The 14,190-nt window shown below is 35.3% G+C and overlaps 1 long non-coding RNA gene across 1 annotated transcript; it reads left to right on the forward strand.

The window, feature by feature from the left end:
* The first annotated feature begins 12,782 nt into the window (after positions 1–12,782).
* On the forward strand, positions 12,783–13,971 carry LOC136011276 (uncharacterized). Its single transcript, XR_010611313.1, has 2 exons — positions 12,783–12,933; positions 13,511–13,971. It is a non-coding gene; the product is annotated as an uncharacterized LOC136011276 (long non-coding RNA).
* Positions 13,972–14,190: the final 219 nt, after the last annotated feature.

Below are 14,190 nucleotides of genomic sequence, written 5' to 3' on the forward strand. Positions count from 1 at the left end.
GCTCGTTCACTCACCCCCCCCCCCCCCCCCATGTTGATATAAAGGGACAGAATATATTTTTAAAAGCTCCAGGAAAGTTAAAATCCTTCCAGAATATATTTAATCTCATGCAGTTATTCATGATAATTCTTCTTCTTTGACTTCATATCTCAGTTTCCTTCATGGCAATATAAAGCAACTTCTAGCTAATCTAATATTCTCCTGGCTAAATATAAGATCCAGTCATTTTCACTTGTTTTTTATGTTGTCCTTTTCTTTCTGTTTGAACACTCTTCACTATGATGTTTTTGTTTCATTAAAAAACTGTAACGTACCAGGAGAAATTCATTTTTCATCAGAATGACAAAGCTGCCCGCTGCCATCTGACTGCCAGATAGGAGTTTTCAGGCTTTAAGCTTCAAAGCAGGTTCCATCTCCCATGCAGCAGAGACAAATATCATGCTGCGATTCATTAAATATTATTTTCTTTAAAGGCTCCCTAGAGAAAAGTAACTATGAAAATCTGGTCAAATCACAGACCTACAGAAAGAACATGTTTGTAGTGCAATGCAATACAGCAGTTTCTCTATGTGGCTTCTGCAAACCTATAAACAATATTTTAATAACTTTAAACCAAAATTGTGACTTTTAAGAACAGTATTGTTTCAGAATGAAATAAAATATATTGAAACTTTTTCACACATAATATACACTAATAAGCTGAACACAGTGTTTAAATTAACACAGTGTTGAAATAGTCACAGACTGTTAAGATTCTCATGTGCCAAATTTCATGCTCCTAAAGATCAGAAAGAAAATTCTACATTAAGGCTGTTTCAAAAAGAGGGGACCTTTTAGGGGCAAAGGAGACATTCAAAATCATTAGCAGCTTCTTAGTAACTTGGCCTTGGGTGCTTATTAAAAGGTTTGTTGTAGGTCCAAAAACTGTTTCTCTCTAATTAGGTTACAGATTGCAATCTTGTAGGATCCTGCTGCCAGCTACATTTATCTAATTGATTAATAACATGCTGAAAGATCCCAAATTCAGTCTAAACATATTCAATTTGTAATAGAAGAACTCTGTTGTGAAAACGGATGAAAGTTTAATTATATTTTGCTTTAACTTTTTAAAGTAGTCTGCATTTCACTTGTTATTGAATTTATGTTTTTTCTGAGGATGTTAGGTAGAATTTTGTGTTCTACAAAAAAATTAGGGGGGGCAGGAAAGGAGGTACCCCCAAAATAAACTGAAATACAAAAGAAAGCAGATAGCAGCTATATTTCTAAATATAGAAGACTTCACCTTTCAATAGCAAAGAACTGTTAAGTTGGTTTAGCATTTTCAAAGAACCACACCTAAAGGATGCTGTTCCACAAGTTAGAAATGCTCTAAATTGCCAGTCCAAAATAGGTTGTCTTGCTCAGGAGATTAAACTGGCCAAACCAAATACCTGTAATTGAAAGGTTCTTTGTTCTTGAATTATCTTTTTTTTTTTTTTTTTCAAGAGAGAAAAAAAAAGCTGCTGTTAAGGTGGACAAGCACTCCAATTCTTTTGCTGATATAGAAAGTAACTTTCAAAGTAAGTGCTTTCAAAGCATTTATTGTCTCTAGAGACAGAAACCTTGGGGGAAAAATAATTATTTCTTTCATGGCCCAAAGTATTCTCTGTTATCTTGTCTCCAGTTACATTTATGCATGTACTTACCATAAAGGTGGAAACTGATGAACTTTTGCCATAAACTGGCTGACACATTAATCTCTAACACAGAGACTTATTTCCATTCTTCACATAAATTAGCAGACTGATTTCACCCTAATGCTTACCTCAATAATTTATGTCAAGTGACAAAAATTTAGGGAAACTACAGATAACCAGACAATATATTTAAGAATATGATGCGTTAGTTACTGTGAGACTACCAACATATGGTAAGAATATTTTTCCCTAGTAAAAGCTATTTAAATGGTCAAGCTTGATTCATATTTGGCTAGTATATTGTTAAAATTCTCTATTTGAAAGCAGGAATGTAGTGCTTCTTTTAGTTTTCATTTCAGTATAATAATTATCCCATAATACTTATATCATTTATCCCATTACCATATTTAACCTAGATCTGAAAATATATAAGGACGGCACCAAAATTATACCCTAGGACACCCTCTTTCTGAAGGAACAGAAATTAATAAAAACAAAGATATTCGTTTTTAAAAAAAAGGAAAAAAAAAAAAACACCTAGGAAATTGTTTATCTACCACCACCAAATATTAGCAAGGATTCTACAGTAAACATGTTCAGGTTAGTATACCCTACTGAGTTAAACATTAAATTAACAAAATCTCATGTCCTCATATATTGTTCTAATAGCATGTGGTATGTGTGGTTGACAGTTTTTCAGCAGGTTGCTACATGTAGAAAAAAGATCTACACATTTATCAAATAAGTCTGAATTTTATTCTCATTTCACTTATTTAATCTTGTGGACTATTTGAAACTGAGGCTGATTAAGATTGGGGCACTGTATTTTTTATATGTTCAAATTAGGTACCTGAATGAAACTTTGTTTTTAAGGGGTAAAAGTAATTGAACAAATCCTTCAATTGGGCTAAAGAAAATTTAAAAGATGCTGTATTTATGCTCAGAAATATTAGCACAAATAGGTCTGCTGTAACTTTACTTTAAAAACACAGTAAATAAAATGTAACTGCCCATAATCAGCTAAGAATTGTTGAGCTCTTTATGTCCATAACTTTAACATTGTGTCACACTGTTTTCACAAGAATGCTCTCCAAACAGTTTTCAAGGTTAATTTTGCTGTGACTCCCTCTGGTAGGGAAAGAAGATAATTCTGTCTCCTCACTAATTTCTTTCCCAGCTTGATATCAGTAGCTTTTACCAATGCTAAATGAAGTTTTCATTTTTCTGTCAAGGCCACTGTTTGAATTTGTCTCTCTGTTGTATTTCTAAAGGTAACATTTATACTTCAAAGGATGTAGAAAAAACAAAGGATGCTTCTTGTTAGTGAGATTGCCGAGAATGTTGTATACCTAGACTGTAGTGCAAGATGCTGTATTTTTCCATTTCTATTTGCAAGTAATTGAAATTGAAGAGGATTTGCTTGAACCTGATCAAAAGTATTTGCCCCTGTGGCTACAGTACAGACTGGGGGGGGGGGGGGGGGGGGAAGAAGGGGGGAGTGAATCTGTTAGCCACAGTGTCAAACTTTAATATAAATTAATTGTATAAGCCTTAAAAGTTTTACTTTTCGGATCATAGTCACCAAAAAAAGTGTTCAATTCCTCATATTACTCGTGTTGGTAATTCTATTGAAGTAAGACTATTCTAAGTATATAACGTCATTTTTTTTTAATTTGGGGTGATGCAGTTTAGCCTGGGGACACAGGCAGCTTAGTTGTTGACAAAATTATTAGATTCAGACTTAAACTAAGGACTAGATGTAATAACAGTACTATATTCAGACATCCCTTTTATTAATGCGCATCTTTCAAGTCTGAACAAGCTCCTAAATAATAAAGTATGAACTTTTGTTCAATGCACATCACAAAAGCTTTTAGGGCCTGCTGCTATGAATCAACATGATTTCAGCCCAAAAATCTTTATTCATTTACAACAGCTGAGGATCTGGTCTACAGGAGGTGCATTACTTGGCATTTGAGACTAAGACTGTTCAGATACATTACCACCCTTTCCTAGTCACTCAGGAAGATGCTTGAAGTACTCAAAATCTTGTGAGCCATTACCCATATATACAGGTGAATGAGATCCTTACATTTTAGTAACACTTAGGTATTTTTCCACATGCATCTGAAATACATTCTTCAAAAAGAAAAAACATCCAATTAAAATAATAGTGTGTAATCTAAAAGTAACTATTGCAATACCTCTAATAAGAGCTGAGGCAAACAAAAACAAAGCTGATCCACACTGCTAATGTTTTATATTAACAAAAGGCCTTTGGCTGATAGACTGACGTAGTGCTACAATGATAGAGAAACGAAATAATAACAAAGCTTTTGATTTCACTGTGCACACATTACTTACTCCATTTCCAATTGGAATAGAGACAAAACCCAGTCTTTGGGGATTGCACACAGTTACCAGTTACACCATCCTGGGACAAGGCACATTAAAATTACTATTATTCTGGGTATTTATACTTTGAAGCTGTGGTTCTGCAGTCAGGCCAGGTGATCTTGCTTTAATTAAAGAGGGGAGTCCTTATTTCCACTTCTTTTTCCCTACACCCTGATAATATGGCTGAAAACTACTTTTTGTTGAATTAATCTTTCACTGAAAACAAGCTAGTGAGTTGAGCTGGGTTATGGAGTTGTACAGCAAAAGCCAGAGCCAGCACAGTACAAGCAGCAGGAACATATGTCAGAGATTCAGATAGAAAGCAGAGAGTTAGCAATGACCTGATAAAATTGTCTCAGCTGATGTCAAGAAACTGAATCTTCAGAAAGATTTGTAACTGACCCAGTTAAAGATTTCATTCACCCAGGATCTTCCTCTAGATTTTCACAAACGTGAGTACTGAGGTTTAACTCTGAATATGCTAGATTGCTGAGTACTTTGATTGGTGTCTTAATGAAGCACAGTGAATGAAGGCAGCAAAGTCACCTGCAAAGGCAAACTGAGAAGAGTTTTAAAAACTGTTCACACATGCTCCTCTCTAGTGAAATACAGGCTACCAATATTTCAAACACTTTTATCAATTCTCAGCTTTAAATATGATTTTTTTTTCCTTGATATCAATGAGTCTGCAGGGACTTAAAATGAAAATTATGTGAAGCTAGTAATGCAAAACCATTTTGTAGAGCACTCATTCCACTGCACACATTTGGTAGAGATAGGGAGGCTTGAGGAAGCTTATCACCCCAGTCATAATATTACAATAGGCTCAACAATCTTTTCCAAGGAACTGTGGAACAAGTTGTTTGTCCTACTAAGAACACAAGGGAATCGTCAGCTACCGAGCTGTTTAGCCTATTTCAGAATCAGTGTTTCCTCACTGATACTCTGGGGAAAATACTTGCATGCAAAAGCATCTTGCAAACTTTATCATATGCTTGAAAGTGATCACTTAACACATGAATAATGGAGCACCACATTTTAGTTCAGAGATACCATTTGCAAGGCAGAGTGGCCAGCATCAACACTTCAATAACAGTTCAAATTTATTCTGACCTAATGTGCAGAATCAAAACCAATAATTTTTATTTTCCCTTTAAGAAAGCTGGACTTGCTGCCCTGGTATGCCAGAGCAACCTGCAGTTTAAGATAGCTTTGCACCATATAAGTGAAAAGTACAACTGTGTGTGTTCAAGTTCTGCCAATAAATCACCCACACAAACACATAGGTAAGCGTGCTTTCAAAGAAGGGGGAAATTGAGGGGTAGAAAAACTTCTCTTTGGGTAGTTTCAAAAAAAGCTTGTATTGGTTAATATGTCAAAAGGAACTTGAAAATAATCAGAGAAGAGAAGGCTGCATGGAAACCTCATAGCAGCATCCCAGTATCTGAAGGGGGCCTACAAGGATGCTGAAGAGGGACTCTTCGTCAGGAACTGTACTGATAGGACAAGGGGTAATGGATTCAAACTTAAACAGGGGAAGCTTAAGTTAGATATAAGGAGGAAATTCTTTACTGGGAGGGTGGTGAGGCACTGGAATGGGCTGCCCAAGGAAGCTGTGAATGCTCCATCCCTGGCAGTTTTCAGGGCCTGGTTGGATGGAGTCTAGGGAGACATGGTTTAATGAGAGGTGTTCCTGGCCATGGCAGGGGCTTGGAACTAGGTGATTACAGCCCTAACTGTTCTAATATTCTAGATGGAAACCTTAGTTTAAGAACAACAAATCCATTAGCTGTGCTGAATTTCTAAGACATCTGTATGGTTAAGATGGGTTTCAGCTTTGATTTGTAAAATACTGGCACTTCATATATTATTCAGATAAATTGGGAAAAATATAATGAAGATTTTGAGACTCCTCTAAAGTCCAGTGTTTTCACTGGGAAGCTTTCACCAGCTTCAGTGAACACTGAATCAGATCTCTGAATATGAGTTGATTCCAGTTTAGTTTGAAAGCTTTTTCCTGCAGTTTGCATACAACTAACTTTATTCACCCTACTTGGCCCAGAAAAGCAGTTTTGAAGGCCAAATACTGTATCTTGCATTCTTTTACTAGTTAAGATACTTGCCAGATTCATTCTTTCAGACACAAAATATGCAAGCTTTCTTTCAATATCTTTGACCATTACCGTTCATGTCACTAACATATTTTTAATATTTATACTTCAACTATCTGTGCACAGTTCACGAATCTTCATTTTAAGGCAATTTAATTTATAAGAACCTAGAATAATAGAATAGAATCTTCTTACACAATCAAGACTTGGCATTTGTAAGCAAAGAAAGCTTATTCTCTTTCGCTTATATAAGAGGATTTTATGCAATTTCTTTTTTTTTTTTTTTTTTTTTTGAAGGGTCACTCGCCACCTGCTTTTGTGCATTCAGTGTATTTTCCTGAAATGAATTGGCACAGGTCCTGCTTTTATCGAAACACTAATAATTTACATTCATTAAAAAATTGAACCTAGGTATAATGTTACTGTATGACACTTTCAAAACAGCCTAACATTACATACAAAAATTATGTTTTCCATTACAAAGTTTACCTCAAATACTACAAGTAATAGTAATTTAATTACATGTTTGTCCAGGTAAGTATGTTCTGTTACAGAATAAGAAGTTAAAAACTTATAACCTGACCGGGTCATAATTTAAATTCAGCAGTTTTGTCTGTAAAGCTTTTGGCAGCTCCAGTGACCATCTGTTAAGAGACTGTGTGTTGATTTTTGTTTGGTGAATCACACAGGGCAATGTAAGGTTGTAGTTTTATTGAAAGGAATTCATCATTAGAAAGACCCTGCTGGATTCTGCTAAGCACATTACTAAATGAAAAAATTAAATTCTTACTGCATACAGCTAAGTACAAAACAGAAGACACGAAGTAGGTGAAACGACGAGACAATTAGTCTTATAAATTAGTGCTGACAAATTAGTCAATACGATGAGCAGTATGATCAACCTACAGCAACCTGGCTATTAAGATAGCTTTTGAAGGTACCATGGCAAAAGGTGAATTTTAACCACAGATTTCTAGAAAGCTAGTTAAAAAAACTTTGTAAATGTATAAGCAAAACCATGTCACATAGTAGAAAGCCAAAGATTCTAGTTTGGAAACATAATAATAAATACTGTCATTCTTGGTCAGTCAGAGGCATGAATCAACTTCTCAGTAGTAAATGAGAGTGATACAAGTCCTGACTGTGTGCAAAGGCCTTGAAAGCAAAAAAAAAAAAAGCAGCTCCTGTTTTATACAAGAGAAAAGAGAAAGGCAAAAAAAGACTCAGCCTGCTTCTAAATAATGTTGCTGTACCTGATACCAGGTATTTTACTTTCCACAGGGCAACATATTAAGAAATATTAAAGCTATATCTGACATTTAAGAAGGAATATGTCTCTCAGGCACTCACAGAAAAAAGTGAAAATAGAAATCAAAATATTTCTTAGAACAAGAAAAGTCATCACATGCAAACATCACAAAGTGCATATACATTAGTCCTAATCCCTCCCGAATTTAGGCCACTGTAACCCAAAGCACTTTCAGCATATAGCAACTGCAATTCTTCACAATGTTTTTAAAGCTATCTTCAGAAAGTGCATATTAATTATATTAATTCATAGCTACTTAGCATAGCAAAAAGACAGAAAATAACTGAAATGACACATATATACCTATATAAACATACATGCGCTAATCATATGTTTATCAAGAATGCCAGATCCATTATGGATACTGAACAGCCTTACATGTCAACTGTCTGAAACTGTACCTATGATCATCATGCTGCTAATCAGAAAAGGCACACTGGCTCAAGAATTTTTTATTTTTTTTTAAATGCATGGAACTTATAATAATGGAAAGGAGAAATCATATATGTAAGTGTCTGTGCTCAACTGTGAAAGTCAGTACCATGGGACAGATCCCATTTTGTATTTAGAATATAAAGAGTAAATTGCATTAAAAAAAAAGAAAAACAAAAAAACACCTTCATTTCTGATCTTCCCCCTTTTGGACATTATACGAAATGTGCAACTGTAAATGAACATTCCAGTTTTAATTCAGATGCTATGGTAGGTCTAACAAATACCATTTCTACATTTAAAACATAGAAGAACTTCATTAGAAAGGGCCCAGCTCTGTCACATCCAGAGTTTTTCTGAGGAGTACTGTTCTAAAAATTTGTTCTTAATTTGATTATTAACAGTAGCTTGAGAGAGACACCCAAACTGCTACTGTATCTTCAACTACTAAAAACTATGCTTCCAGCCTAATCATACTTTTCCAAGCTGCTATACAGGTCCAGTAAATTGCATTCCAACCTATTTTGTTTCAAAGCCACAGTTCAAGATTATAAATCATGTGGCTGATGGAAGATAAATCTAGGGCTTTCTCTCATGTCTGTGTGTTACAGCCCATTTAGCTTTCCCTTCTGCCTGCATCTACCCTGTAACAATCCTTCATGGAAGGACAGGTTACAAGTGTTTGTTTTAGATGAACAATTCAGAATAACTTTCACATGAGAAAGGGGCTGTTCAAATAGAGCATTTAAAGAGTGGCAGCTACATACAATTAGGAATGTTCTTTACTTAGGCGATTAGGTTTTAAGTCCCAGTTTAAAAATGCTAAACTTTCCCTCTTCCCCAAGGTAATGATCAATAAATTAATAACATCAAGAGCACTGGGATGGCTTTTTTTTTCTGGATTTATTAGCCTTGACAAATACATATATATATATTTATATTCCATAACCACAAGAACACCAAGCATTCTTTTAAAACATCACTTCCAGTAATTAAAACTAATTGTTAGCTCCACTTAAACAATAGTGTACGATACACTACATAGAATTTTACCGAGGTTTGAATGGAAAAAGTGCATGGTTTTATCCAGGCTGTTGTTCAGACAGTGTAAGAATCTGCTTGCACGTTTGCCTAAGTGCATACTGAAGCTAAAGGGAGGTTGACCACTGACTTTAAAGAGAGCACTCTCAATCCTACAATCACCCACTTTTGGAGTTGTGTAAGAATACAGACAGGATTCTGCCAAATATTTGCAATAACCAGCACTGTCCCACATGCAATGTCATCCAGGTCCACTGCAAAATATAACAAAAAAAACCAAACCAACAAAGAAGGTTCGCATACAAACCAGAGGATCACTGCTTTTCCACCTCTGCAGCTATTTACAACATTAGACTATTCAAAAGACATTATCATGATCCTGTCTCTTTGAAGGCAGTAAGTGAGTGAATCATTTCTTGGTAATAGACAGCTGATTTTTCTTTTTCCCTGTGTGGGATTCAGAGGGGGCTTGAGAGGGAAGCTGGTGGGGGTTTCTGGGTTTATTAGTTTGGGTTTCTCTCTGGGGTTTCTTGGGGAAGGGGGGGTGCTTGGGGTTGTTTTTTTTGTTGTTGTTGTTGCTGGCTGGTGGGGTGGTTTTGGGGTTTTTTTTTGTTGGTGGGGTTGCTTTGTTCTCTTAACAAATAACTCAGAACCTTATTTATTCTTAAGGGAAATGTGTGGTGTTTTAAGTGAGGCTTTTTCCAATATACTTCAACCTCTCTCACAAGTTAAATGCATTAACTTGGTCAGCCCTGATCTGGCAGGTGGACTAGATGACTGCTGTAGATGCCTTCCAACTAAAATTTCTCACGTAGACAGAAACATTGAAAACTGAAAAATCTATACAAAGCTGTATGTGTCATAATAAAAAAAAAAAAAAAAAAGAATAAAATAAAAATAGTGTGAGGTGTCCCTGCTTTTAGTGTGAGGTGTCCTTGCTCATGGCCGGGGTGTTGGAACTAGATGATCTTAAGGTCCTTTCCAACCCTAATTATTCTGTTTCTATGATAGAATCCCAAAGCAGAAAATCAACTTGAGACCCATAAATAAGTCCTTGCAAAAGCACACATACACACTACAGCTGCCCAAAAATTAAATAAAAAGTCCCTTTCACACTGCTTATGGCACCATCTAAGAGAGTTGTGTGTAAACTGATGAAAAATGTACTCCAGAGCTTCACAAACACTGTAATCTGCTCTTTTGAAAATGCATTACAAGATACTTGGGATTTTTAGTCCCACTAATTCTAACTGCTCAGGAGGGGTTGAAACAAAAAACTATCCTGTAAGACACATCAGTGCTACACAATTCATCTGACCGCTTCTTTTTTTTTTTTTTTTTCCCTTCTCTCTCTCTCAAAAAGGGAAAAAAAAACAAAAACCAAAAAACACAACACACACACACAGAGCAAAAATCCAACAGCAACACACAAAACCCAGCAGCTAACGGCCATGATCCACAAGTCTACACATATGTATGAAGTGAGGTTCTGCATTCTAAATAAAAAACAGCTTTGACTGTGTTCTTTAGAGAGCCTGATAAATTACAAATCAGCTGTACTGGGTATTTTCCCAATTCACAAATATGTCATACCAATTATAAACCACAAAAATCAAGAAGCTGTTCCTTCACACACAAGCAAACAATCTTATTCCTCTCAGTGAGAACACTTATATGAACAGCCACTCATGTTCATAAAAATGGAAGCCTCACAAATGACTTCAGATGTTATTAAGGTCTTCTGTGGATATAGGCCTTAACCAAACCTTCACACACCATCTAATGTCAAAACATACCATTCCCAGATTTGGTGGTCCTTTCACCCTGCATTAGATGACCTATCTAGGACTCAAGACTAAAGCATAAACAGTGCCTGTATTCCAGCTGCTAATCCAGTAGTTTAATGTTCAATTCCCTTGGGGAAAAACAAGCAAACAAAAAACACCACACTTCCCTCCTTCCCCCCATATAGCTATTTGTCAAAAGAACATATACCGAAACCAAACCTGACAATTCCTTTAGCATGTCTGTTATGTCAAGAGCTGTTCAGTACTGCTCTGAACAGTCTTTGGTTTTGTGCAGTACCCGTTTTCTCTTTCCAGGTGACATAACTGTCTGATTGAAGGTAAAAAGCCCAACACAGCTGAAGTAAGCATTACATATTATAAATCACAAAAATACAATATTTGCTTCAGGACACAGCTAGGATGGCTTCAAGCCAAAAGCACAGAAGCCCTCTGATGAAAAACTGGAAGAATGAATTGTATCTTTTGTAAAAATCTAAGGAAAGATTCATCCTAATCTAAAACCAGAAACCTTTTTATTTCAAGTCACTGACTTGATCAGAATGCAATGACTGTTATGACAGGAAGGAACAAACTGAATCTGAGGTTACAAAATGAAAATTAGGAAATTAAGGAAACTTTCACAAATCTTGACAGTGAAAAAGTGCACTTCATGAATTTCAGGAGTGCCCAAACTTATGAATAAACAACATCACATAACAATTAGTACTGTGACTATTTGTGACACAGTAGTTGTCTGAATTAATTTGAACTAATTCCAAACACTTTTGGCTGATCACTCCAAGACTTCTAGTACATTAAATAGATACTCTTTACACAGGAGATCAAGTTTTATAGCAAAATAAAGGTCCTAAAAGAAAGACAGCAACTTGAAAGCAAATGGTTAAAGAATTTGTTAGCAAATAAGATTAAATATGGTGAAACATGTCTCCCAGCCTTGGCATCCAGGAGGGAGCCTCACAGTGCCTGGATAAACAAAGCCTTGTACACAGACCTTGATATCTCCCCAGTAAAGTCATAATTGCAGTGAAGGACATGATAGAGATTCTCAAAAACAGTGTGCTGGGGAAGACAGGGGGTAGACAGAAAACAGCACAGGGTCTGAGGACAAGAAGTCCCAGATTTACATTTTCCAAACGCTATTGACGTACGTGAAAGAAAACACAGACGATAAATTCTCATTCTCAGCTCCCATTTCAAGACATAACTTCATTAGTCCTATCAGGCCTGTCGTCCATTGTGCTCCCATTTCTACCTCCCCCTACATATGAATGATACTTTTCACGTTTTCAGCAGTTTTACGAAGCAGCGCTTTTTGTGCACCCAATCTGCAGGTGCAGCAAAGACCTTGGCAAGGGGCAAACTGATTATCACTTATGAAAACAGTTACACTGTATTGTTCATACTACTTCAAGGTCTTGAGCAAAGCATAAATTCTCAAGAAAACGAAGTTATTGCAGTTCAAGAATCAGACAGCTAACCAGGTAAGTCCCTTTATTTGTAAAAATTATTTTACAGAATTTTGTAATTTCTAAACCTTTTTTCTCTCTGTCTCTCTGTCTCTCTGTCATGCACTTGCTAGTAATTCAAATAGGTATTTTCATAGCTCTTAAATAAAAAAGCCTCAATCCTGTGCAATCCTCTGAAAACAGGATTTTAATACTGACTGTAATTTATCTTCAGGTCAGTTCTACAGAGCTGACTCTTCATTTTTCCTAGGAATTCTACATTTTTTTAATGTATTTAAAAAAATTAGATTGCACTGATGAATTTTTTACATATTAAATACTGTTAAGTCTCTACAGAATCCTAGTCATTAATGTTGGTAGTCTTATACTTTAACCTCTGTTCTAACCTGCACTGTTTTTTACCGGCTTTACAGTTCAAAAGAAAAAAGCACTGTATAAAGAATATAATGTATTTTTATTCTCCTTAATCTATACATTTATATTCCAGGTTTATTCTTGGCACAAGTGGAGATGATCGCAATCTGGCTCGTTGTTCCTTTTTCCTATGCATATACTTCTTTGAGAATTTGATCTAAAGAGGTATAGGGCATGGGAAAATGGGGCAACTGAGGTACTTCACCGTTCATTTGAAACAGCATCGCCACGGCAACTATAGAAATGTATAGAGAACACAGATTTATGAAGAAATGAAAGGTTAATTTATTAAAATCTCACTTAACTGTCAAAAACTGTAAAATGAGATACTGATATTATTTACCCTGATATAATGGTTGAATGTTGGTTCTGGTAAGATTAATAAGAATAATATTTTAATATTATTAATAATTAATAAGAATAATATTTTAAGCATTTATCCAACTACAGTATTTAATATATGGTTTGGTTTAATGTTCCGTCTAAGATATAAGCACTGCTAAGAAGCTACTTCTGTATTCCTTATTCCCGTAACCCTCTAATTTAAAATAATGGGAATGTAGTCACACAAACTGCAAAAATGTAACTCTTTGGACTTATCTCAGTTACTGAGAGTAAATCTGTACTGAATTTAGTATCACTCAGGTGTGTAAAAAGCCCAGTCATGCAAATGTTCTGAAGTGAGCTGTCTGCAATGTATTATTTATTTTTAGGACTTGATCCTTTAAGATCCCAAGTAACTTTTATGTGATGCCTGCACTTGTGGAATTACAAATTCCTCGCTTGTAAAAATCAGACAGTTAACAGTAAATCAAATTATAAACATGCTAATTTTTTTTTCTTCTTTCACCCACAGGTATCTTGGCAGCGGAAGCGTAGAAGTTCTCTTGGGTGTTGTTCAGGAAAAAAAAAAAAAAAAGCAGTCATTAAACACACAATGTTTCTGTCAGAATACTTTTATTTACTCTAAACAGCAATGTATCACATCAATGCTTGGGAAAACTATTACCTATGAAACAATGTACATACTGCAAACCAAATAAGAAACTAATGTTTTAGTCACAGACTGTAAGTTTGCATTGCCCTGCATTACAAATTCTAACAAGTCATGCAAAGCTATGTGCTTAGAAAAAGCAAACCTCGGTGCATTACAAGTCATTTTACTCAATGGTTATTGTTATATTATACTATTCAAGCCTAAATGAATATTTTAGAAGTTACTGTTTTATTTGTAACCTAATAGTGTCAGAAAACTATTCTATTAGCATGTCACTTTTTTTCTTAAATTAAGAGGCAATAAAAAAATTTCATCCACAACTGTATCTTCACTGATTTCATATCAAAGCTATGGTAAAAGGGATGGAAGCACAGAAACAATGCATTACTTAATTCACTTGTGAAAGAAGGGAAAGATTTTGGGGTATAAAAAAAAAAAATCCAACAAACTCAACACATGAAATGTCAGAACTCTCATTAAATTTAAGAGAAACCTCTAGAATTATTGCACATAAAAATGGAAAAAGCATATAAAAAAAC

This window comes from Lathamus discolor, chromosome 3 (assembly GCF_037157495.1).
Source record: "Lathamus discolor isolate bLatDis1 chromosome 3, bLatDis1.hap1, whole genome shotgun sequence".
NCBI classification, from domain to species: Eukaryota; Metazoa; Chordata; class Aves; order Psittaciformes; family Psittacidae; genus Lathamus; species Lathamus discolor.